General features: G+C 37.4%; 1 protein-coding gene across 1 annotated transcript in view; it reads left to right on the top strand.

Moving 5' to 3' along the window:
* Nucleotides 1-26,333, top strand: part of TENM3 (teneurin transmembrane protein 3) — a 1,686,859-nt gene that overhangs the window by 921,775 nt on the left and 738,751 nt on the right. The window lies entirely within an intron of this gene.

A 26,333-nucleotide genomic window follows, 5' to 3' on the forward strand; every position in this document is an offset into this window, starting at 1 on the left:
TAAAAACTTAAAGATAGAATGGGGAGGGAGGGACACCAGTTATTTTTTTTTACTTCCTGCCAACCTTGATACTCTCTTCCTAAGTAGCTTTCAAATAAGAAGACACCTCCTGAACATGATGTTTTGTGTGTCATCCAATCTTCTATTTTAAGTCTAACCTTACGAACAATGGTTGAACAATGGTTGGATATTTGGGTTATGAATTTTTTGAATTAGCCAGGAATAAGAAGTAGTACAACAAATAAGTGGCCTTGGGAGTCGGTAAAAGTTGGACTTATTTCCATTATAGCAGCAGAAGTAAATGTAATCAATTCTCCCCCAGGATATTTTTTTCAATGAGCCAAATCCTCCTCAACAGCAGTGAGGAAGCTTCACCCACACACCACTAGCCCAAAGCCATAGAGACGTGGTGGGCAGCAGAATTGCTTTGCATCATAGAATCATAGAATATTAGGGATGGAAGAGTCCTCAGGAGGTCATCTAGTCCAATCCACTGCTCAAAGCAGGATCAACACCAACTAAATCATCCCATCACTTCCTCTTCTCTTCTCTTCTCTTCTCTCCCACTCTACAGTGAACAGTAGATGCTGAATCTACATAGCATGAGATTTCTCACCCACTCCTTTCTTTGCCCCTTTCTCTACCCTTCTCTTAAAACCCTGGCATGTACGAGAAAGCCCCCAGGGGCTGGGATCTGTGAACTATGGAGCAGTCAGTTTAGCTTCTATGCATGGGCCCCAGAAATCCCTTCTTTCTGCCCCTTCTCAACTTCTGTATAGCAGCCACATCAGCTCCACTGCATCTGGAGCCCTTCACAGGATTGTAGGAGAGGACAGAGTTTCAATACAAGTAATCTATTCACAAAACTGCACAAGACCCTCTTTAGTATAATCTCCATTCCAGTCAACAGTTGAACCTTTTCAGTTGATTTGATTAAAAACAAAATCAGGCAGATTCAAGCAATGAACTGGGCCAGAACTGAGCCAGAATCTGGGCCAGAACCAGCCCAGAATCTGGGACAGAAACAGGCCAGAATCTGCACTTGAACCAAGCAAGAATCTGGGACAGAACCTGGGCTGAAATACTCATGGGGTAGGATTATGTTTTTAAATGGATTTTCAGTTTGTCAATTATTTTTCCTATAAGAGAGTTCTTCTCTCTCTACTGATCTGCATCCATTGGGATACTTCCTGATAAACTGCTCCTGGCTCTTCACTGTCCATGAAAAATATAGATATTGATGTAGTGCAGCATGCTACCACACTGAATTTCTCCATATAATGAACGTTTGTGGGAATCTCAGATTCTCACACTATGTCAGTGGAGTCAAAAACTCAATGAGCTGTGTTAAGAAAGGAGTAAGATCACCCATTGATATGTGGCACCTCTGACACAGACCTACTCCTTCCTGAACTCCGAATTTCTTCCTTTTTTTGGGTTTGAGACAGACCTTCAATGCCTTGTGACCTACATTTTTGTATTAAATTCCCTTTCTGTATTTTTATGGTTTTATCGCTTTAGATATTTCCAATGACAATATAATGGTTCCTGTGGCTGCTCCAACACTCTCCTCCTCCTTCATTTTACTCTGATCTTAACAAAGCTTCTTGGTGTCACCGTACTCCTCTCTCAGTTCTCTGTACACTGTTGTGATCCTCCACCACCTCCGGTATGTAATTCACATCCTGTCAGGTCTCCTGGTGACCATTTTCTGTCTTGCTCATGGTCTCCCTCCTTCTTTCCCTTTCACAGAAAATGTAAAGGATAGGTTACCCATACTTTTTCATTAATTTAAATAACATTACGTTTGCTCCAATCCAAATTAAACAGAAGTTCATAGTCAAAATGTACCAGCTTTTTTTTGTTTTGTTTGTTTTTAAGAGAAAATTTTCAGCCTCCAAGTAGATTTTCCTAGTTATTTTTCTTTGGGGTGAAAAGCCTGGTTCACCTCTTAGTTACAACTGTTTTATGGTAACTCTATTGGCTTCAGTGAAGCTATGCTTATTTTACACCAGTATAAGTGTAATAGGATGATCTGCCTGTGAGCTGGAGAGCCTTGGGCTAAACCAGTCCTGGTTAGAAAATGAGCCCCATGGGAAAGAGATCAGGTGAATCCAATATAAAATGGAGTAGGCAGCTGTGGGGCAGGGTGTGGTTGAGAGAACAGTAGAGATTGCTAAAAGAAGTCTGGCAGGAGACTGTGTGGAGCTGGGGCTGGTGGAAGGGGCAGCTATGAGGAGCAAGTGTGGCTCCTGCAGAGCCCTAGCCAAATAAAGCCTGTGAGTGGGAGGTAAGAAGCAAACATGACCTGAAAAACTTTGCGTTTGTTTTGGATTTTTTTAGTTCTGTTTTTGACAAACTCTGTTGCCAGCCTGAGAAGAACAGGTGAAGAGTGAATTAAAGGATTGATATCAGAAGGTAACTAAAGACTGAGTTCTTAAAGAGGACTGGACAAAAGGGAAATAGAGGTGGGATTGCTATAGAGACAGCCTTAGCCATGAGGGGGCATTCAGGAGGCAGTAAATGGCCAATGTTCTGCAGAGACCTTGGGTGTATGAATTTGGAGGAAATTTCTGAGTAAAGATAGTATAGCCTGGGACCATCTTTTTCAGGCGATTCACCGCAGAACCAGCGACCATGTGCATTACCCCTTTAACCCTTTTCTGGCCCACCCACCAATACTGCCTGGATATGTGGCAAGAACTCCTGGATGTGGGGGATAGTGCCCAGTGCATTAAGTGGAAGAACCTCATATGACAGTACCCTCTATACATGGATATCAAATGCTCTGAGCTTCTGTCTGAATGCTTAATCATAACCTTTCTAAAACTCTTTAGATGGCAAAATTAAATTGATCTGGCATCTTCATAGTGACACCAGGCATTCTTGGGAGATTTTTGACACTGCCAGTCCTGGAAGGAAGCTGAAGTAAAAAACAAAAACCCAGAATAATTTAGAATCTAAAAAGAGCTTGCTTCAAAATATGGATGAAAGTTTATTTCAGTGAAGACAAAGGGAGGGAGATAAAAGCTTTTAATGGACTAGTTATTTGTCTACTTGAATGTCACAATGTTCTTTCCTATCCTGTTGCCTGTTTTATCCTGTATTATATGGCCTCCTCTGTCTTTCAGTATCTTACCCTACTCATGTTGTACAGTTTCATCTTAAATCCCGCAAATTCATTGTCTTCCTTTCTCTTATCTTTATACTGGTTGCATCTTTGCTTTTTTTCTTTCTTTCAGTATTGCATCATTCTTTTTCCCAGACCCTATTGTCATAGCACACTTCTTACATACTGTAAACCAATATGTAAAGAAAGCCTAGCATACAATAACATTCTCTCTGCATTGTTAAAGCCTGTTGTGATCTCAAACACTCCACAGGGCTGATGTTTTGATTACCTTAACTTGGTGACTTTTAAAATGAGCTTCTGCTGTCCAGTCCTTTAAGGACCTATCTTAAATGTAAGACTGCTTTAAAAAGCCATTGAATTGTTTTCCTCATTTCTTTCTCAGTTAGAAACAGATATATGAATATATCTCAATGCAGTCAAGAGAAGCATTCAAAATACTTCAGATTTTTACAGAATAAATGTTTGTGTCACATATACAGCATTTTAGTTTTCTTATTATTCTCACCATACTTCCAAAAGTTCAGCACTGGCAGATGCTACATAGAATGCTTGCGTACAAGTTTATGTGCCTGAGATGTAGGAAACTGTTTGCAAATAAGGTGAAAACTCAGAGACATAGTATCTCCTAGCTTGTGGATACTTTAGAACAGGCTATTCTTTGGCCTGCCAGGTTAATTTCAGATTTCCTGTGAATGGAAAGTGGATATTCAATCAAACAATAATCCTTTGTCTTTGCCTCTCATGTCACTTACCTATCGTCATATTATGTTGTTTTGCTTCATTGGCTGGTTGACAAATAGCACTCTATTAAAAAAAAATGATGGGCCTGTTTTCCCCACTTATACTAAAGGGAATGGGAAACCAGGAATGAAAAGACAGAAAGCTTAATAATAGGCAGCTTGCTCCATTTCTGCTAACATTAAATTAATGTAGTTTTGAGAAAACAGACACTTTTTCAAATATAAATTCTATTAAAACAGTATAAAAAAAACCTTTAAACAAAATTTAAAGCTTCTGTTCTCCCTAGAAAAGCAAGTCTTATTCTAGCTTTAGGTAACTTGAAGATTTCACTCTTCTAAGGGCTCATCTACATTCTGGAGAAATCCTCTCTCTGGGGGTCTGCTTTCTAAAGTTCACTAATGTGTTGTGTATTAATTGATCCACATAGGTCCTGCTGATGCACACTAAAGATTCACTAGTGCGCTTTAACATAGTACTGTTTTCTTTAATGTAGTACTGTTTCAAATAGCACTAAATTAAAGCGCACCAGTATAGTCTCTATATGTGCAATATGTTAATGCACTTTGGAAATCACACCTCCATAGAGGTCATTAATCCACAATGTAGACAAGCCCTGACACAGGGAAAACTATCATAATAGCTAGTACTGGCAAAACAACAAATTGTTATTTCTATAACAATAAAAAACAGGTGCATTGAAAGGTGCATTGAAAGCATCTTTGTCTGCACAGGATGTCTTAAGAAAAATTCTGGTTTGGGTTGTGGACAGCAAAGCAAACCTGAGTATTTTGCTGGACAAATAGGGAATGAGACACTTTACATGCAAATAAATCTATTGAATTATTAAGTAATTCATAAATAATGAACTAAAAACAAGTTTATTAAAGTGAATAACTCCCCCTACCACCGATTCTCTTTTTGTAACCTTAAAATGGAATAGTCCTGGAACCATTTTTTCTACAGCATCAGGCACTCTAAGCCCAATCCTGCAGTTCAGATGCAGGCAAAATTCTCGTTTCCATCAGTTGTAGTGTGTCTTGGTTGGAGAGTGTAGACTTGTGCCCTTTGGATATGTAATAAAACTTCAAAGGCTCTGTCATTATGCATTCTGCAGTGGAGGGATAGCTCAGTGGTTTGAGCATTGGCCTGCTAAACCCATGGTTGTGAGTTCAATTCTTGAGAGGGCTCCTTAGGGATCAGAAACAAAATCAGTACTTGGTCCTGCTAGTGAAGGCAAGGGGGCGCTAGACTCAATGACCTTTCAGGGCCCCTTCCAGTTCTATGAGGTAGGTATATCTCCATATATTTAAGATTCTCAGGTGCAATATGGATGGCCATAGGCCTTAGTAAATGCAAGATGTAGAATAGCCACAGTATATGTTCCATTATTTTTTTAAATTGTCTAATTTTTTAAATTGAAAAAGTGCTTAAAGCATCTTTTTAAAAACAATTAAATTAAATGTTTTAATTTTATTATTTTTCCAGACTAAAATATTACAATCTTTAGGAATCCTTTGGCTCCTGAAGTCTGAGGGATTTTTTCTTTTTGTTTTGTTTTTTAAGAAACTTTTATTGTGTATTGCTAAAATTAACAATAAGAATTTTTTCTATCAGTTGCTGGCTGGATTTCTGTTCCCATTTATTTTGGCAGTAAAGACCAGGTAATTGAGAAGCAGGTAACAAAGTTTAAAAGAGGGAAAATAAATATTTTTTAAAACTTCCCAGCTTGATTTACATGATCCATAGAAAGCAGAGTGGAACTGGTAACTTATAGCCAGCAGCTATATTAGATGCTGTCTTTGAAAGTGTGTATGGAAATCTTAGTTCAAAACTATTAAAAACCATTCTGCATCATCACAAGATCCATAAGGGGCCATCACCTTAATTATAAGGAGCTTTGATAGCTCAGACAAAAATAAATGGCATGTTTTGTCTTAAATTTTTTGCTCTTTCATTCTGTTAAATATGCCTTGCAGAGCTCTGGCAACAGACTAAAATTTATAAAAGGGCTAGGAATACTTTAAAGCAGTCTCCTACCCCATTCAATAATGTATCCCTTGTGTAGTGCCTTTGCCACTTTCAATAGACTACGTAATTTTAGAAAATGAACATGAAAACAAATTGAAAAAGCAATAATGGATGTATTGTACTATTAGTGCAATTTGGCAGATTACTAATTCACAAATATTGAAACTAGCACTGATAGAGATGAATGAATTACTCAAAATTTAGTAATGCGAATCACACTAACAACAACGACCTGCAGTAACTAGTGGCACTAGAGAAATGACTAGGAGTGTTAGCTCAGAATTGCAAAGTTAACACTTTCTTTCTATTTATTCAAAATGTGTTCTATATTTCTTTAATTTATCTGTTACTTTCCATTTCTTTAGTCACTATATATCCTTTTATCTCTTTGGGAGATAAATACATAGGGACAAATTCATCCACGGAACAGCTCCATTTAAAGTCAGAGGTGAATTTGTCTTTTAATATGTCAGGAATCATGTCAGGGCTTTGTCTTACTGGTGGTATATTCTCAAATGGGATAGTAATATTTACATGAATCTATGTGATTTAGCTGTGATTGCCACTATCTAACTGTAGATCTCCTTAAACAAAGTATTTGCAGTACATATATTTGTTGAAATATGGAGTAAATCCTGACCCAAATAGTGTATTCTAAAATGTGTCCAGCAGAAGCTGCCATGTTATCATATAATGCTAAGAAAAATGAACATCATTTAAAAAAGAGATTGATCAAATATGCTGTTTTAAATATTGTGTAAATGTATCTATAATTCCAAACTTCTACTGTGAAGCTTCATTAAAGTACATAAATTAGTACTACTGTCAGAGATGGCATTAAGTATTCAATAAGAGTAGACTTAATGCAATTAATAGCAATTAAAATTATACTTTTATGATGTCAGCCACCAGCATTATAAAGACATAATTGCCTGTAAGGACTTTTGTACCATATTTATCCTCTAAAACTGTCCAATTTATATGAAAAATGCCAAAAACATATCCCATATGGGTATTATTATCTTCCTGGATTTTTAGAAGTATTCTGTCTTATCCAGTATGTGCACATAAAGCTAATTTGCTTTAATTAGTTTTTTTCCTCATTTTGTTAATAGGCCTGTTGATAAGTTATTGCTGAGGTACAGGTGTTAAACTTTACTCATTAGGTTTCTATTAAGAGGTCAGTACACAGTACCTTTGTTACCCCATAGCTGGATGTCCCCATTCATACCTCCTCTTCCAATTAGATGTTATTTACAGGCTTATTGAATAATATCTGTGTTATTTTATTAGAAATATTGAGCAACTTCAACTAATTAATTGGTTAAATATAAAATAATTACATTGCTGACTCTACTGTTGCAAGGGAATTTCATCTGAACAGGATAAATTAGATAAATTAATGAACTGTTTCCTGTAACAGTCATTTATGCCTCCTTGATTCATGCATAAGAATTGTCATGAATAAATGCTATGGTCTGTAGTTATGACAAACACCAGTGTAATCAACAAATTGACTTCTTGTTTCTTAACTCTACTTTCTTTCCAAACTCCCCATATATTTTAAGTATCTTCATTGATAAGGGTCTGCATTTTTAAAAAGCAACTTCAATGTCCCACTTTTTATATTCTGTAAATATTTACATTTGTAAATTTTCTACTTGTGTTCACAAAACAAAACTCCAAAGTGTAACACAGCATACTGCAAAAGCTTCACAATAATAGACTGTGATATGTCCATTACATTTTGAAATAAATTTGATGTTCAATATGAACATTGTGTTTACACTTTGAAATACACAAAAGGCAGATTGATGTGGGATTTATATTGTTATGCTGGGTAGTTCTATTTTAAACCAAATTAGCATGCTGTCTCTTAGAATCGATAACACAAAGATGTAAAATGCCCAGAAATTGACAGAATAGGGTTAGATATAAAGTTGGGAGAGAGAATACTACTCTGAAAGTCAAAATTAGCCCTGAGGATGTTTTAAAGCTCTATCATGTTTTAAAAATGTTGAAACTATTAGGGTTCTTTAGGAATTAGAAGCTTTTATAGAAATTAATCTAAAAACCTGAAGAATTTAATGATGAGTGACTATTAAGTCAAACTATACAAATTCAGACCCTGATTCAGCAAAGGGCTTAAGAATTGGCAACTTTGAGATCACGCTTAAGTCCCATTGAAGTCAATTGGATTTAATTGCATGCTTAAGAATTTTGCTGAATTGGGGCCTAATGAAGATTGATATCCTGCTCTAGAATTAACTTCAAAATTCTATAGAAAGGATATCATTTTATATAATTCTCTACGTTTCTCCATAAAGCCTTAATACTTTTTAAAAGATGTGATAAAATATCTTAACAGGACAAAGATTACAAAGAATTTAATACAACTGCATTTTTTGTTCAAATATTAGGCATTATCTTTGTGCCTTTGTCTTAAGTTATTTTCCTTAATTATGCCTAGTACTACAATCCTCTGGAGTATTTTCTTTTCATTGCAGTCATACCTGCAGGTGAAGGAAAGGAGCTGATTAGCTACAGGGTTCCATGCTGCTGAATTCAGCTAACAAACCTACCACCCAGGTGGTTTTTCAGCAGTTATTTCTGCTTCGTTAGCCCAGCTTGAACTTTATTAGGCAAGTTTCTTCCTTTCTTGCAGCAGCAGATATTTGTATTGATAAGACTCAGTAACTTGCTGATTGACGTAAGAAAATAAAACGTGCTGACACAAACACCAGTGCCATATTTTCATACTGTTAAACTAATAATAAAAATCAGAGGGGGGAAAAAGTCAAAAACCAGATTATACCAAGCAGAATTTTAACTAGTAGATTGCATAAAAAAAAAATTAAGGAGCTAGAAGTTAAACACATAAATAACAGAAATTGGAATAAACAAGAGTGCAATGGTTTACAGACAATATATAATATTTTGTCTCAATTGCACTATAAAATTCAGAAATCAGTCACTGGAATTAATTTTGTTTATATTGTCTATTAAAAATCCCCACAGGTTTGAAATGTGGGTAATTTTTATTCCTTATAAGCAGATATTCCAACACAAGAATTCCCGAATAATGAGGAGAGGGAATAAAAAAGAGAGAAAATGTGAACTTGAGTATTTGAATAAACTTTATTTTAAAAAAAATTACATTCTGAAACCATCCGAGTTTTGTGAGTAAGTGTGACACAGTTGTTTCCTGAGAGACAAACTAATGCACCTACATTTTAAAAAATGTTCTAATAATGCTATCTTCTGCCTTGACAAGCGGAAGACCTGAAAATATCAGCTTCACATTGCAAATACTGATGGGCCAGAAGCTGATGATATAATCTTTTGGCCAAGTGGCTAGAACTTTTTTAAACCTTTAACTTCAAACAAGATAACTCCTAAAGGCCTGTTTTGGCAGAAGCAAAAGGGGGAAAGTAACAGGCATCCTTCATGTTTACCCACCCCCAATCAGTGCTGAAATGAAGAGCATCCTAATATGTCCGAGGCTTAACCAGCCTACTAAAACACAAGGTCATAGCCATTCCATGGGCTAACCCAGGACTACAGCCCATGCAGTTTACTGCCTAAGGAAACAGCTGAGTCTCCCACAAAAAACTAGTTTCCCTACAAATCCCTTGCTACACTAAAAGTGATTTGGTATTTAATTTACAGGAAAGGGAAACATTACCCTGAATCCAAACTTCTGTGACGGCAGAAAAACTAGCCACCATTCCCCATAACTTCCCAAATTTGTAATTCTGTAAATCAAAAAAAAAATCTTATAACCAAAAAACCTGCAATTATTCAGTAAATAGATTGTGCCTGCACAACACAAAACCTGCCTAGTTCTGTCAAATCTAGATGTACCAATGCAGTCTAATTGCTTAACAATGACACCCCATGCTAATTCAGTGCACAGTACAAAACCTGATGAGCATAGAGCAATAGGAAGTTCATATCTCCTGAAGGAAACGGAAGAAAGGGAAGAGTGGTGGGATTTTTGTAGGGGTGAGTGGTAAAGCAGGAAGAGGCTTTTACTTGGTGCCACCTTTTATGGGCATCCTCTGCCACCATTCTGGGTCAGTTTCATTGCTTGTTAGACATGTTGGGATTGACTAATAGCAGTCCTCCTCACAAGAGAGGATTACCATTGACTAGTAGGCACCATAGAATGTGCCGGGAATGTGGCGCACCCTCCTTAACCTCACCCTATAACCCACCAGTGGATGCAGTAGACAATGCTCCTTCCCCCAGATGGACTCAACACCTAGGAGAGACTGAATCTTGTATTGCTGCAATAATAATCCATGGCTGATGATTTTCAGAGCAGTATTGACTCTCACAAGAGGAACGATCTTTGTAATGTGGAACTTGATTATATAAAATGAGGAAAGGACAAGAATGAGAGAAAAGTTGTCATTATTGAAGGTACACAAGTTCCCTTCAGATCTCCACAGCCTAGGCATGTGTGCTGTGTTCTTAAGCAGGTTAACGTAATTCAAAAGAGACCTGTTAGGATGGCTATGCCACAGGTGATAGATAGTTATAGAAGGTGTTAGAATCTTTTCAAAATATAACATTGATTAAGAAATGCACAGTTTAGGGGTCTGGAGATGGACAAGATGACTGGTTAGATCTTTCCCTATTGAACTTCCAATATTATTGCATAAGAACCATTCACTTCTAGGTTACAGCTCTAAAATCAGTCTATTTCAGTGGTGATGAAATCATAGTCCAAGTAGTCAGTAAGGGTAATATAAGTTTTGATGGTCTCGGTTATCAGTGTAAAAGCATGACCACAAATGGCGCATTGCCCTTGCTGTTGATTTGTCTTTTCCTGTAAAAAATGGAAAGGCCATGGAAACTGAACTACTTTTCCCACTGTGAGAAGTCAGAACTAAATAGTGCCTTTTAGGAAGGCTACCCTGCCATAATCCAGGTAAGGATGCTAAATCTGAGTGTGTTTTTTTTCTGAATGAGTTCTGTTTATATGGAAAATATAATCTGGGTTTATTGTTAGGGATGTGTAATTCTCTAAATTTTAACGTTTTTAATGTGAATAAGTCTTTTATTTAAGGCCACCTGTAGATATAAAAGTTAACTTGTAATCCATTATTACAAATCACATACTGCTTTTACACAGTCTGCACCTCTGCTTGCTGCAAAATGCAATCCATTTTGAAAATCCACCATTGAAAATGAAGATGTAAACAGTGAAAATAAGCCATGGAAAATACAGCAAAGTTGAAATTATACCCAGGGGACCTCCTAGATCATCACAATTATTCCAGGGGAATAGCTTGCCCCTAAGTAGTGAGTACCAACAGAGAAAGTAGTTCAGAATGGTAAATCAGCTTCCAGGATAGAATTCTCTCCTATCTATAAGAGGTAGACCATATTATATATTTATAAAGTTGACCCTCCCTTTGTTTTTCTGATATTATAAAGTGCTTTGATTCACTGCTTGAGAGAGACCAAGAAATCTTCTGTGACTTGTGGCATTTGGCATTAACTGGGGAGTCCATGAAAGCCTGTATGATATCAGAAAGACCAAGCTAGGTTTAGAAATTAGAGAACACAAGATTCGCTTGTGTATTCTATTTTATATTTAAAATCAAACAAAAGCTTCCCTACTGCAGTGACTAATAGGAGATCCTAACATTTTTTTAAATGTGCCCAAATGTTCAGCCATGTGCTCAGTCTCATAGGCTGAATGTTAAAGGTGCTGTCACCTTTTACACCCCCAAACTGGCTGTTGAAGGCGTTACCTAGGGAATACAGAATATTGCATGCTCAGAAAAAGAAGTTCCAGTAAAATAAATGTATCTTCATTCCAGGTCTTTGTGCTATTCACAGCTGTTGTTTTAATCAAATAGCTCTCAGATGAATCCATGCATGGGCACCAGTTGATTTATATGTTCCTGTAGAAGGCCCAAGAACTTCATTAAAAAGCGTATCGACCACAATACAGCACACTGAGGAGCACCTTTAAAAGTGCCTTTTAGTAACAAGGTCCTGTAGAACCATGGCAAATGATTGTTCTACCTAAAATGGAAAACTAGAGGTGGCAGTCAGTGGTGTACTATATGTTAGCCTTGGGGTGGGTAATATTTTTGGCGGGGGCGGGTGAGATCTTTTTATACTCAGAAAGGATGGGCAAGTAGATATAGAAGCTGAGATGGTAAATTTGTATGATTTTTCAAGATTGCTACAGGGCTAAATGGGGGAATGAAAAGAAATAGGGAAAAAACCTCTGCAAAATCTAAGCTATCTCCAAATCTCTAGATTTCCCAGTGTGGCTCATTACCTTTCTGACTGTCTTCAGAATGTAAGGGCTTTGGATCAGGCATGGTCTTTCTTTTTGTATATTGTAGAATGGCAACCACATTATCAACACTACACAAATAGTAATATGTTCAGGGTCTGAATCTGCACCAACTCACCAAACTTGCATTGATTTCAATAGTACAGAATCAGACCCATAATGTATATGATGTTTTGAGATCCTTCAACATGTAAATGATTATTTATAATATGTAGTAATGTATCTATTGCTTTGTGTGCATCTTTTTTTCTAATGTAACATTTTAAGGGAAAATATTGGTATAACAGTTAAGCTCCATTCCATGGTTTATGCTTTATGGGATCAGAAATAACAGAAAAATGCCATTTCCTAGCTTTTCTGTGGGAAGAGAGCTACAGTGGGCTAGGATTTTTATATTTTCAGTATTTTATTATGCATACTAGACACCACTAGTTCTGTGAGGAAGTGATTTTGATCAAGTACAGTAGATTGCTAACAAAACAATACAGTCAATGAGACAATATATACATTATGGAACTTATACCATAATGCACAGACACCTCTATTAACTTTACAATTCTGTAATGTGCACATAACAACAAGGGGCCTTATCTAAAAATCCCTTGGAACATCATTAACGTCGTCCCTCATTCTAGCTGTACTAGCTGAGTCTTGTCCGTATTAGTTGAGTTTGTATTGAAAAAAGTTAATCAGATTTTGCTTTCTTTTACAGGAAACATAAGAATATCTTAAAAACAACTTGAACATCAATAAAAGCACACAAATTAGATCTGTTCTGGGAACAAACTTTTTCCAAATAGATGCAAGTTTTCCACTGGGAGAAACACATTTTGGTCTATGTTTCTATTAGCATTTCACTCATAACAACATGAGGTTCTCCCGGGTGAAAAGAAAAGTACATAGTTGCCATTATGGGAATAAAAATCCTGCCGGTAAAAATCATAATTCAAAAGGAGAAGCATTAGTACTTTGATGTAAGGTATGATAGGTGGGCAGTGATGTTTCTGTCATTATAAGCCACATGAGAAAGCAAAAGAACCCAATCTGCCTAGTCTAATAGCTGGTGTTGATATTGGATGTAATGTGTTGCTGTTTGATGGATGTCACATTCACATAACCTGTTATTGGTTGGTTGTAATTATGATGTATTGTCTTCATGACTTGCCACTTTGCAACCTAATTTATTATGATAGTTAAAGTAACATGCTCTGTTTATAATTGGATGGCCACTATTGATATGGGTAATGGATCTCTCTTCTGAAATACAAACAGTAACTAGATGCACAGCATGCAGATAAGTTAAGTATCCACACTACCTGGGAATCAGCAGGTATTCCTCATGACTTAGCGTCCAGATGTATTTTTCTGGTAGCTCAGCACATCTCTAATTGCAATTATATTTCATGTCCATCTTGTCAGAGTTCTTAGAAAAGAGGACTCTAGATATAAATCTTTAAATATAAATGTAAGCAGGTGGGTGCCCAGGGTATTACTGCAGACTTAGTGATATTACTGGCATAGATTTTCATTCAGAATTCCCATTTATATCAATGGGAGCTCTATCTTTATCTCTAGGGCAATACATATCCCATAGAATAAAATCAAACCTCCTTTGAACTGGAACCTGCGAGTCACCATTTTCAAAGTGACAAGCTTTGATATGATGTAAGTTTAGCTCAGTGTAATCAATAGCATTAATACATCAGAAGACAGAGCAAATTCTGAACAGATTGCAGGCTTTCACGCAATACATTGATTTGTTTTCTCTATGTGAACATATTAACATTGTAGTTATGTGTGCAGTTGGTGTGGTATTGATTTTATTTTCTTGTTGTTTAGTCACTGTGTTCAAGGTTGACAAGGGCAATTATACCCCACCAACGTTTTAGTCACCATACTTGTCCAAGGCATTGATTTCCAATAGAACACTTATTGGATTTATGGGCATACCACCTTTTCATTGCCATGTTCAATTCTTCCAAAATAAGCAAGAGAAAAAAAATTGCATCCTCGCAATGTCTCTAAATATTAATGAAGAGTTTGTAAAAAAATATTGCCTGAGGCATGTGTTTCTGATCAGCATATACTTCTTAAACAGTTTGATTTCTTTCAGTTAATCCAGTCATGGATATTGAAGAGCAAACCATCAAAATCTTTTAAGACTTAGCCCTTCTCGTCCCCCTCCCCCAATCTTACTGTTTCACAAGTTTCTGAAAAGACTGCAGAAAAGAGGAGCAAAGAATATTGGATCTAAAACCACATAGTGGTTTAGCCTATGGTGATAATCTTCAGTTTTAGGTGAATCAGATCTGATACATGGTTTGACATGAATATCTGCAAACTAACTTAAAGTTTTCATCAAATTGTAGATGGCTTTAGTGAAGGCTCACTGTTGGCAATCTTTATGCAACCCACTGTGTAATTCACCTTCATTTTTTTTTTGCTGTTCTCAAAATATAGGAAGGGAAACTGTAATTTTCATAGATAAACCTATTGCACCTATATGTTATAGGATACCTTAATGATCAGCTGCCATTTAGTGGTAATCACGCAGTGCTATAAGGTATGGTGATTGAAAAACACAATACATCAATTACAATGAACCCATTTGAACCAAGCACTCAGAGTTTGCAGTGGGCTTTCAAGTTTTTTAAATGAATTCAGTGGAATGACACTTTCTTTTTAGTTTCCTTAGAATAAAAAAGATAAAAGCCCATCAGGTGGGGAAAGGTCCTTGTTTGTTTTCTGACAGATTTTGCACTTTAGAATAGAAATTGGGAATCTAATTAGCCATTTGTATGTGTAAGTGCCTGATTGGCACATTAGAGAGAAAAGGTGGGTGAAGTAATATCATTTATCGGACCAGCTTATGTTGTTGAGAAACAAGCTTTTGAGCTTACAAAGAGACCTTAAGAATATCAGATATACATGACTGGCACATGCATATCTGGTATTTACATGAATAATTAAGGTGCATGTAAGTATTTGCATACTTCTGATTTTGCAAATCTATGCCTCTTTGATTAAGCTGACAGAGACAATGGAGAAGAAAAAGGTACTAAAGTTACTTTATAATTGAGACTGTTACAGATCACTGAGTTTGGAAAGTTTTATAACGGGTTTGTTCTTGGCAGGTTTTGGAGGCATCTTTTTATGTAATTCTGCAATTGTATAATTGCACCTTAAGGGTTCATGAGCAATTGTAATTGAGACTCTGATCTTTCAAAATTATATTGGCAATATCTGTGTGAAGTAAATATAAAGTTAAAGGTAAATTCTGGCTCCCATATCTGCACTAACTCCTGACAAAGAATCAACTGACAGACCAAGAGTATTGGCAGAGTTCTTCCAACCAGATTGTTTTCCCTCAAAACTGATGGAAATGATTTTCTGTAGGGCCAGAAAGACAGAAGCTGGGGAATGACATAGAACTCAGGGGGGTGTTTGCATGTGTCAGGAAACCAGGCAGTGAGTGATCAGCTTAGTGGTTGGAGCAGGAGTCTGAATGCCAGGGTCAAGGCAGGCTCAGAACCAAAGACAGAGTCTGAATGCCAGAGCCAACAATAGAGGCAGAGCCAGGCATCCGGAGCCAAAGGTTGGAACCAGATTACCTGGAGTGGGGGAAGGCTAGAGCAAGGCTGAGACGAGGCCGGGAGCAGGGCAGGGTCCAGGCTGGAGAAGGGCAGAAGGTAAGCACAGGGAGATAGAGAAACTGTAGGCATGTGCACTGAGCTATCAGTAAGCTTATCTCACTGTCTTTGTTTTTTTGGGTCTCAGCCTCATCATACTGCCTCATCATTCAAGGCTCTGATCACCACTTTCTTCATTCCTTTTTTTTTTTTAATCTCCTTTCACTCAGTCTAGTACCTTTACAGAAACATGGCAAGGATTTTTTTTCTTTTTTTTTTTGCTCTATTCCATTTTCCTTATATTCTCACTAGTCCCTATAGGGAAAAATCTTTGATTCCAAGCTGACTCAATTTTCATAAAGAAACGTTCTTTCCATAGAATATTGCTCACAATGCTACAGAGCATGAGCCGCGGTTTCTTTGGTTTTGCACACATTACATAGCACACATCTTTGTCATGACTGTGAAATACAATAGTATTTTTGATTTTAGAGCATATATGACAAAACCTTCATCTTTTTGTTTCCTTAGTCCATAGTTCTTGCCATTCCTTGGCAAGCTACTTGTGACCACACTTTTAAATTCTTGTCTACTTAAGGGTATCTACCTGCTCGTTTTTTAGAGCTTGTTTTGCTGCTTTGTCAGCTATCTCATTTCCATATATTCCAATATGTGCCAGAATACATACTAGTGCTACACATATAGCTTCTTGCATTATTTCCATTATTTCACTTATGTTATTTCTGCTTTCCCAAGTCCCTGTTCTGATTGTCATCATGCCTGACAAAGAATTAGATAAAATTACAGAGGCAGAAGTCGCACGTCCAGCTGTAATTTGATTTTTCTGTAACTAACAATTTTTAGCTCTCTCAATTTTTCTTTTTTACATCTCTCCTTTACCTGTTTTTTAGACCCTGATATTATGAGGAAGTCTCCAGCAATCCATATAATTTTGTCTATTAAGGACCCAGCAATCCTCAAAAATCTGTTGTGTACGTCATTTCCATGATTCCCTTTTACCTTTGCCCAAAAGTTTAGATCAAATAGTTTGATCCTTAGATTTATTGATGCTTCTCCAGTGGCTATTTGCAGCATACAGACTGATGTTATCATTGGGCTACATGCCAGTTGCAGAGCTTTGACCAGCAGCCGTCCCAAGTTTCTAAGAATTGTTTTTGAGGCGGAACCAAAAGCTTGGCATCTGTACTCAAAACTGATCTTATCAATGTTCTATACGTCATCATTATCAATACCTTCTTAGCTGTACCCCCTTTTGTTTCCAACTACACTGCCATAAGTTCATCCTACATTTACATTTTTGTACAATATTATCCAAGTGACCTTTCCAAGTTAATTTATTATCAAACAGTACTCCTAGAGTCAGTAAGATACTGTCGCTACTGGGCTTAAGTGCAGGCCTACTAGCTTCCTCAGCCACTCAGGCGGACTGATCCATAAGGCAGCATAACTGATGCAGCCCAGCTGTGCTCATTAGGCCACCAGGCAGGCACAGCTGCAGGGCCTTATTCCAGTCAGCATGTTTGTGCACAAATGCACCCTGGCCTATCAGTGAAAATTATACACCCCTCTTCACATGGGAGTTAGGATCAGTGTTGGAGAGAGCTCAGAACGTAGGCTCACAGAACACTCTTTTTGAGGTATTCATGTGCACTCATGATAGAACTGTTTGTTATTTGATGGGCCAGATTTGAACTCAAAAATTGAGTGTTTAAAATAATATTTTGATACACCAAGAAGCTGTCCCCCAAATAAGCCAGTGTTCCTTCCAAAACTTCAAATAACTTGATTATGCAGACAGTTCAAATCTGAATACAGACATTCCTTAATATCTGGCATTCAGAGGTATTTGGTTTTTTGTCTCAGAATTACCAATATGTAGCTTGTTCTGCATTCAGAGGCAATCTACAGTAGAAAAATGCACACAAAAGCTCTTTATCATGTCGTTTAATGCAGATATAGTCTGCTCAGTTACATATGAATGTCCAGCATCTAAACTTGGGATCAAGAGTGACTAAGAAAACACTTTTAAATAAGTGTTCTATACAACTACAATATAATGATACCCTAAGCCCCAAACCAATTTAAAATTGTGAATGGTATTTACATTCCCAAAGACAACATTGTCGCCACACACACACAATCATCTTTCACTTTTTAAAAAAATATATTTTTCAGATTTACAGCCTCCCTTGAGCAGGTGCATTTTTCACAGTACTGACAGCAGCAGACCTAATTACATTTCATGTAAATAAAGAATACCAACCTCTCTTTAAGCAGTAATCTATCGTCAAAAATGAGGTGTATTGTTTATTTTATTTTATGTACAGCTTTGCTGATTTGCCACTAAAAGTTTGTCTGGGAATGTGCTCTTGACTTACATTAATTTAAGCAATACAATGTTGCAGTCTTTACTAAAACGCCTTTTTCCTCAGTTTTAATTACTAAATGTTCTTTTCTCTGTGCTAGTGAGAATATAATAAATATTTTAATAGTGAAAAGGTGTTTGGGTTTTTTTGTGGGACTTGCGGGGGGATATAAGGTCTCTTTGATTTTTGTGAGTGCTGAAATATGATGTTCAGAAAGTTACGTAGTGTGGGTAAATATCTAATTGAAGAAAGATGTTCTGGATTTTGAATTACTAGCACTAATAATTACAGCATGAAATTCTTACTTCTGTCCAGTTTCACTAATGCCAAGTTTGGTCTGAGAAGAGAGAAACATGGTGCCTTGATTATCATGTACATTTTGAACATGTGCCCATAGATGATATCGCGGGGAGGACTGTTCTGTAATGTTGCCTTCTCCTATGATACCAATTATTTTAAGTGTGTATGATGGCTCATTGACATCCTGTAAATGGGAGGCTGCATCTCAGCAGGTTTTACTCTTAGTACTGTGAAGATGAAAATAATATAAAAAAGTGTGTTCAGTGGGAAAGAATTCCATAGACAACCTGCCACAAAAACATTTTCACTCATTAAAAGCCTAGGTGCAGGGTTTCTAACTAATGACATTTTTTAATACTAAAATGTTGTATTTTTCCATACTCTGTTCCAGAAGCATTGTTATTGAAATTTACTTGCTATCAGCAGCTCTAGCGGCTGCTGTTAATAACAAAATGAATTAACAGCATGCAAGACTCCATGGAGACTCTATAGGTATATTTCAGTTGCAATTGAGTCAAAAATATGGGCACTTGCCATAGAATGGGCTAGCTGTCTTTTACTAATATATAGTAACATTATTTTATTTTACTATGACAAGGCTTTAAAAATATATATTTGTGTAAGTGCTGGTAGTAAATGTTCCACAAGAATGTGTTTTTTGTCAGTGGGGAACCTAAGTTAATTGTTAGTAAAGAAAAATGTGAGATCCAGAGCAGCAAGAACCAAAAATTTGTGACTAATCTGATAAAGTGCACATTCAAGCATTCTCTTACATACATTGTCTAAAGAAACAGCTTTATCCCTAATAAGGAAAACAATTAACACTTAAAAGTATTGAGTCTTCCTGTGGGATCAAGGTGCCTGCACTGTGGGCCCTTGAAATATTCTAGAAAGCAGTGTCTGTGAGGGCTATGCCCCTCATCTTCCCATCCCTATGCACAGTTTTAGGAGTTTAAAAAAGGTGAATAGACCCAACTACCCTTCAATTCCTTCTAACCACTGGTGGTGCAGTGATCTCAGATACAATGAACCATAATTTTTTTCCCCTTTCTTCTCCCCTTTAGGGGATATTTTCATTTGTAGTTTGTTAAATTGTCATTTACATTGTCAGCTGTTCTTAAGAAAGATGAGGAAAAGAGGAGGATGCCCATACAGCACAGACATCATCTGGACCCACAGAGATGGGAAGGTCGCTTCTCACTATGGCTGACAGGGGCAGGTCTTCAGGTGTAATTGACCAAAAATCTGGCAATCTGAAAATCTAGCTTGGCCTTTAGAGAGTTACTCACCAAAGCGACACTGTGTCTGACATAAATAGCATCAAGATCTTGGGATCCATTCTGAATGATCAAGTGTAATGCCAGAGATTCATTACCAAAAGGTCCTTGGATCTATCCAGGTCAGCAAAATCCAGTGTAGAGGACTTTGCGTTGTTGATTCTGAAGAGCTGCTTGCTAAAGTGGTACTGTGCTAGTGTGACCATCCTGAGGACCCAGGTACTTTTGAATCGACAGAGTCTGGTGCTGAGGTCCTGGAAATATGAATGCTGTGCTTAGCATGAGTGGGATTGAGGTTAATTTAGACTTTGTCTACATGGGGAAACTCAGGGCTTGTCTACACTGCCCCATCCTGTTCAAACAGGATTACATTAATGCGAACTAGGAACCTTTCAGTTTGCACCCTCAGTGCCAACATGGGGGAGTTACAGTGAAGCACTTTGTATACTGCTATGCATACCACCATAGTCTGAACTGTGGGGAAGTGTACACAAGCCCTCAGGAAAGTTTATTTCAATCAGGCTTTTAAATGGTTTAGTTAAACCACATTTAAATCCCTCTGTGAAGGTGCTTATTCAGAATTATCATGGCCTTAATTCTGCCTTTACTTGGTTGAGCTTAATTCACTTCAGAAATGAACTAAATTAAATCCCTGTGTGAACATACTCATTCAGAATTAAACTGGCCTTAATTTGGCTTTGTTTAATTCACTTCCAAAGTGAATGAAATTAAACTGAATTAAGGCCACTTTAATTCTGAATGAGAGTGTCTACACAGGGGTTTAATGCAGTTTAATTAATCCACATTAAATTCACACCTCAAGAGCTTGTCTACACAAATGATCAGTTTACAACAAGCTGTAGTGTGAATCTTCCCTTACTGGCCTTACTGTCAGTGTGGACCCTGTTGATGCACGTTAATAGTTAATGTCCCGTTTCCAAAAGGACTAGATCACGGCACATTAACAAACTGTTAATGTGCAGCAGCAGGGTCCACATGGATAATTAGTTATTCTGAGGCAGGCAGGTCCAGGGTAGATTCACACCCTCACCCGCTATGAACTCAATGTTTGTGTAGACAAGCCCTTATTTAATTCAGATTAATTTTCCTGAGTGCCCATTTGTAGACAAGCCCTAAGTCTAACATGAAGGATCCCGCACCATTGATTCTGGAGTGTCATGTGTTTGGCATAAGCAGCACCAGAGTCCGTGAATTTGGGTTAACCAAGTCCATTATCAGTGATCCAGCCCTGTCAACTTTACAGAATTGCTTGCCAGAGTGGTTTTATGCTCATTATGAGCAGCATCTTGATTCCCAGATCACAGAGTTGAATCCCTGGATCCACCAAGGGTTGGACTTTATGCTCATTGACTTCGTGCTCAACATTAGTAGCACAGAGGTCAATGTATTAATTCATATTGACTGCATCTTGGGCTGAGGACCTGCCATTGTCAATTCTATGTGTTGGCTAAGCAGCACCACTGTCCCTGGCTCCATTCATGCCCGAATCCAATGCTCAGGGAACTGCCCTACTATCTCAGGAGAATTACAGGTCAAAGTGGTTATGTGGCTGGGATAAGTGATGCCAGAATCTTCAGATCTTCTGGATCAAGCAAGACTGGTGCCAGGGGTCTGGCTTCATCAGTGTCAAAAAAAAATACGTCTGGCAAAATCAGCATCATAGTCTTAGGACTATTGCTGGTTAACTGAGTCCAATGGTAAGAATCAAGCATATTTGACTCTGATACATCACTTTCCAAAGTGACCAAGATGCCCAGATCTGTCCAGGTCGATGCCAATTTTCTGGCTTCGTTCACTTTATGTTCCATATAACAGTTACTGAAATTCTGGATCCATGAGAGTCAACAGAGTCCAGTGCAGAGAGTCAAGTTCTGCAAAGAGCTTCTCATCAATGCATCTGTATACGTGGATGGACATTGAGGTCTTGTTTTTTTTCAGTTACCTGCTTCTTATCTTGGGTTTTGTGGGTCTCTGTAACTTAGGGTTTTACTGTGTGCCAACGTCTGCTCTACCTGATAGAGTATGTCTGTTCATAACCAGCCCTGTGGATGCCTCATTCAATCCTCTTCTTGATATTATAAATACCAGAACTATCATGACTTGGGATATTCAAGATGCTTAACAAAGAAAGACTAAAAAAGAGCATGCCTATATGCCTTCTCACCTCCCCTTGCCATCTGCAATAATAGCGAACTGGGATACTGTTAGTGAACTGGGATACTCCATTTGATTTCTAACCTCTTCAAGGTTTGTGAGCTCTACAGGAAATAAGGTTCCACTTCAGTGTCCTGGAACTGAGACCTGTGTTTTGGACTGCAAGACTTATTTCCTCTGATTAAATCCAAACCTGTCTATATTCTGATGGTCAACATCAAAGTGATATATTGTATCAAATGCCAAATTAAAGGTTAATGGAACCAGCTGGGTCAGAATGCTTATCTATTAGAAAATGTAGCATCAACCATTGGATCAATCCAATGTCTTACCTACCAGGGAAAAAGGAAGTTTTGGCAGACTCTGAGCAAAGTTTACACTCAATAACACAAGTGCTCTATCAATGTCTCCTCCTTGCATTCTCTATTCTGCAAGGTGGGGAAGCCCCAGAAAAGTCTCTTGCTGCCAGTGGTGATGCCCATTGTCACTGGTTTTGCTTCAGGAATGAGCAAGAACCAATGTTACTGATGGACTCCTTTTGCCGGCACTGTTGTCCTCTATATATTCCTTCTGATTTTGTTGATTCTGGAAGTCAGCTGGGACAAAGCTAGATCCTATTTTAACTATGAATAGAGCTTGACACTTTTTTATTATTAAATATTCTGTGTCTCATGGTGACTCCCTCAATCGCTGCTCTCCAGTCTCTGGATCTTGTATCTCAGGGTTGAGATATCTTCGAGTCTCCACGCAAGGTGAAGTTCCTTTGGTTGACAGCTTAACTTCTGGTTTGCTAGGATTCTTGATGGAGAGTGGCCTTCTCAGTTCTGAATAGTCTGTTGGAAAACTGGAAAATTTGACCAAGCTGACCAACTCCGGTGAACTGGAAGAGACTCTCAAGAGAACAGCTCAAAAGGGAGTTGACTGGAGATGGTTTTCCCTTGTTATGTATTAGAATGCAATTGACTGACATTTCAACTTTTCACTGTCCGGTACACAGGTCAGTAGTATCTTTGTTCACTCTCAAGTAACTGAGTAAATGAAATGGTTGCACTATGTGCTCACTAGGGCTGCTTAGGGTAGTTGTTTTGTCATGTCTGGGTTGTGTTCTGAGTTCTGTGGTGAGATGGATTCATTTGAGCTACCCTAGGAGTAGTCCCTTCTGTGTGTGAAGTTTTTTTTCACAAGACTCATGGAGACTCTCTTCACACATTTGTCAGACTGTTCTCTTCCATAACCTTGTGACAATGCATTTGTTATAGCTGTTACTTTAGGTCAGAAAGTAAATGAGATATATAGGCCTAATGATTCCATATGCCATATTATATACAGAAAATATGTCACTCTCTATGTCCTTATCCTAATTTCTGTCTTTGATGGTCTCTGTCCATCTTTCTTGGCACTAGCCTGTCTGTATTTCTCCATGCCTTATTCATATCCAGGAAGATTTGGCTCCATATTTTGGATATCCAATCTTTTATATTTTCTACGAGGACCAGATTAATCCTTGAGTTCCTTCCTAGTCCCCAAAAGCAGGAGGTGGGACTAAGTGGCCTTTCATCACAGCTCAAAGATTACCCAAATGCATCATCTTATGTATCACAATTATTATGACAATGTGTTTTCCATAACATGTTTTCCCATGGGCCTCATCACAGAAGCCTGCCCAGCTTCTTTGGAGTTGTAGGTTCAGAATTCCTGAAGAAGCAGATTCCAAAAGCTTGTGGTGGAAGCACTTTCATCCCACAAGTGTGAACGTAAAGAGGCTCATTTCAAAGAAATTTAGTTACCGGTAACTAACCTTGATTGTTTAATGTTTTTAAATGTAATTTTTGTTTACATGAAATAGGAAAAAATATATATACATAAAGTGTGTGTGTGGGCACACATTCTCTTATGACACTCTAGTGTTAAACAGTAGGATTCAGTAATATTAGTGACCCAGAAGAACATGAAGTAGCTCTGTAGGAACTTTCACACCTTGTTTCCACAGCAAAACCAAATAAACTTGATATCAGCAATTTGTTAAATGAACATTAAATCCGTTAACAAAAAGAAAACAAGCAAGTTGAAAGAACACCCAAACATAGAATCCAAATTAAGTTAATGATAGATTCTTAGCTTTCTTAACAGTGAACTTTCAGAGATAGATCATCAGCTGGTATAACTTAATGATTTGTTTATCTGACCATCAAATAGTAAAACAGTTTGCATTGATTCTGTGATTCTCCAAGCTTTTTTCAGAGCTTTGTCTCCATATTGAAATTGCCATTCAATTTTTTGTAGTGTTTAGTGACTTATTTGGAACAGAACAAATACTATTTACCGGTATCTATTTTGTGTGCATAATTTTATTTTTTTCACAGCTGTGATCCCAGGCAGATTTTCTATCTATTGCCCCAATTAAAGGCATATGACAAGACATGTGCAGTGTCTCAAGATGTTAGGTCATTCATGACTGGGATTATTATCCACTACTCCTTTCAGGGCTTCCATTATCCTGTTTTGTGTTTATCATCTCTTATAACATTATCTCTTCCTATGATTCAGTTATGAGTTGGCTACAAAACTATAGCTGAGCCATTTTTTCAGAATGTTATGCCATTCAGTATTGGTAGTTAATGTAATATCCACAGTCTCTGCCTCCATAAACTGAGATCATGACTCCTGAAACCCTTCTAAAGTGTGGAGAACATACTAAGAATGGTCTTTGACTATTTTTCAGGTTATGATTTTACCATTTCTTTTCATATTCTGGTCCATCTACCCAAGGGATAACTCTTTTTTAAAAGCTTCCTGTAAAAGTTGCTGTTGGTGATGGTGGTGGTTTTAGATTTGGCCTGTTTCCTTTAAAAATAAAATATTGGGGAAATTGTCCTTCACAATGCATTTTTATGGTATGATGTTGAAAATATTTTGAAAAGAAAACACCTTGTGGTGAAAAGATATTGGCACAAATGTATTACATTTGACTCCTTTCTTTTTCATTCCATCGGCATCCTTTTTTTTTTATTGTTACAGAATTCAGTATTTCTGACAGGCTCATAGAAATAACTGAGTGGACTGTGGACTGTATAGACTAATGTTGGAGAGACGTTCTCAAAGCAAAAATAATTGCAAAATTGAAATGTATGGCATGAAAATCCTTTTTTTCCCCAATGAAAGTACCAAATTTGAACATGTTTAGAATGTTAAAGAGAGTATGATAAATATGAAATGGTATTTTCAAAAGCTAGCATTATAGCACTTGATTCTACACACCACTTTTAATTACTAATTCTCTATTTTTGTGACTGGCTGTACCCCAAAAGTTTCTGAATATTAAATGTAGAAAGTTACATTACAATTAATTTCTGAACAGTTAAAAATGATTGTTCAGGAAAGTGACAATGTGAAAATGGCTTATTGCTCAATAAATCTTCTCTCTATAGGTATTCTACTTACTTATGAAAGTAAGCATTGTCTTTTTGTTTGTTTTTATTGCTTACTATTGTTGACTCTATTGGTTTTACGGGGCTATGGGAGAGTGAGTTAGAATGTTTTCTAGTTCACACATCAACAGAATTGTTAAATTACAACTGAAAAATCATTATTATTGACAATGTTAATACCAGAAAGAATGCAGCTAGACTTTCAGATCTCAGGGTGAGTTTGGCCAGTGACAGTTAGGAAATAACATTTTACTTGTGAGATGACCAGATAAAATATGAAAATAAATGAGAGAAAACAAATATGGAATCCCAAAAAGTCATTCTTACAGTTGGTATCCAAGGTATAATAGGCTGGCCAGAAAACAAGAATTCTGTTGTTGCTGTTGTTTGTTTTAAATTGAGGTTTGGATATTTGCTTTTGTTCTGATATGAACCCAAAGCCTTTTGAAATTTGAGGGTGAGGAAGAAAGACTATCTCAGAATAATCAATAATCCAGTGGTTAGTGGATATGGGATACAGATTCCAGTCCCTGCTTTGAATCAGGCAGAAAAGAAACTTGAACTACATTTCCCACACCTCAGGCATCTGCCTTAATCCATTGACTCCCTAACTTTTTACTAAGGCAACCCACCAACTTCATTTTGTTTTTGTTTGTTTACCTGTTTTTTGTTAACAACCTTCCCAGGGTCTAAATTCAGGGAGGGAATGAAGTCATAAGCCAGCATTGTCATCTTTATCCTCTCCCACTGGTGTGCTGCCGCCTCCTTCTCTAGAACGTCCCCTCGCATCTCAGGGCTTGCCCTCAGCACCAAACCTGTGACCCATCTACAACCTGCTCATAACCCACCTTTTAGAAAACACTGTCCTAACCACTAGGCTATTCTGGGAAATTCCATCCTGGACCTGACAAAA

Source organism: Mauremys mutica, chromosome 5 (genome assembly GCF_020497125.1).
Source record: "Mauremys mutica isolate MM-2020 ecotype Southern chromosome 5, ASM2049712v1, whole genome shotgun sequence".
Taxonomy (NCBI): domain Eukaryota; kingdom Metazoa; phylum Chordata; order Testudines; family Geoemydidae; genus Mauremys; species Mauremys mutica.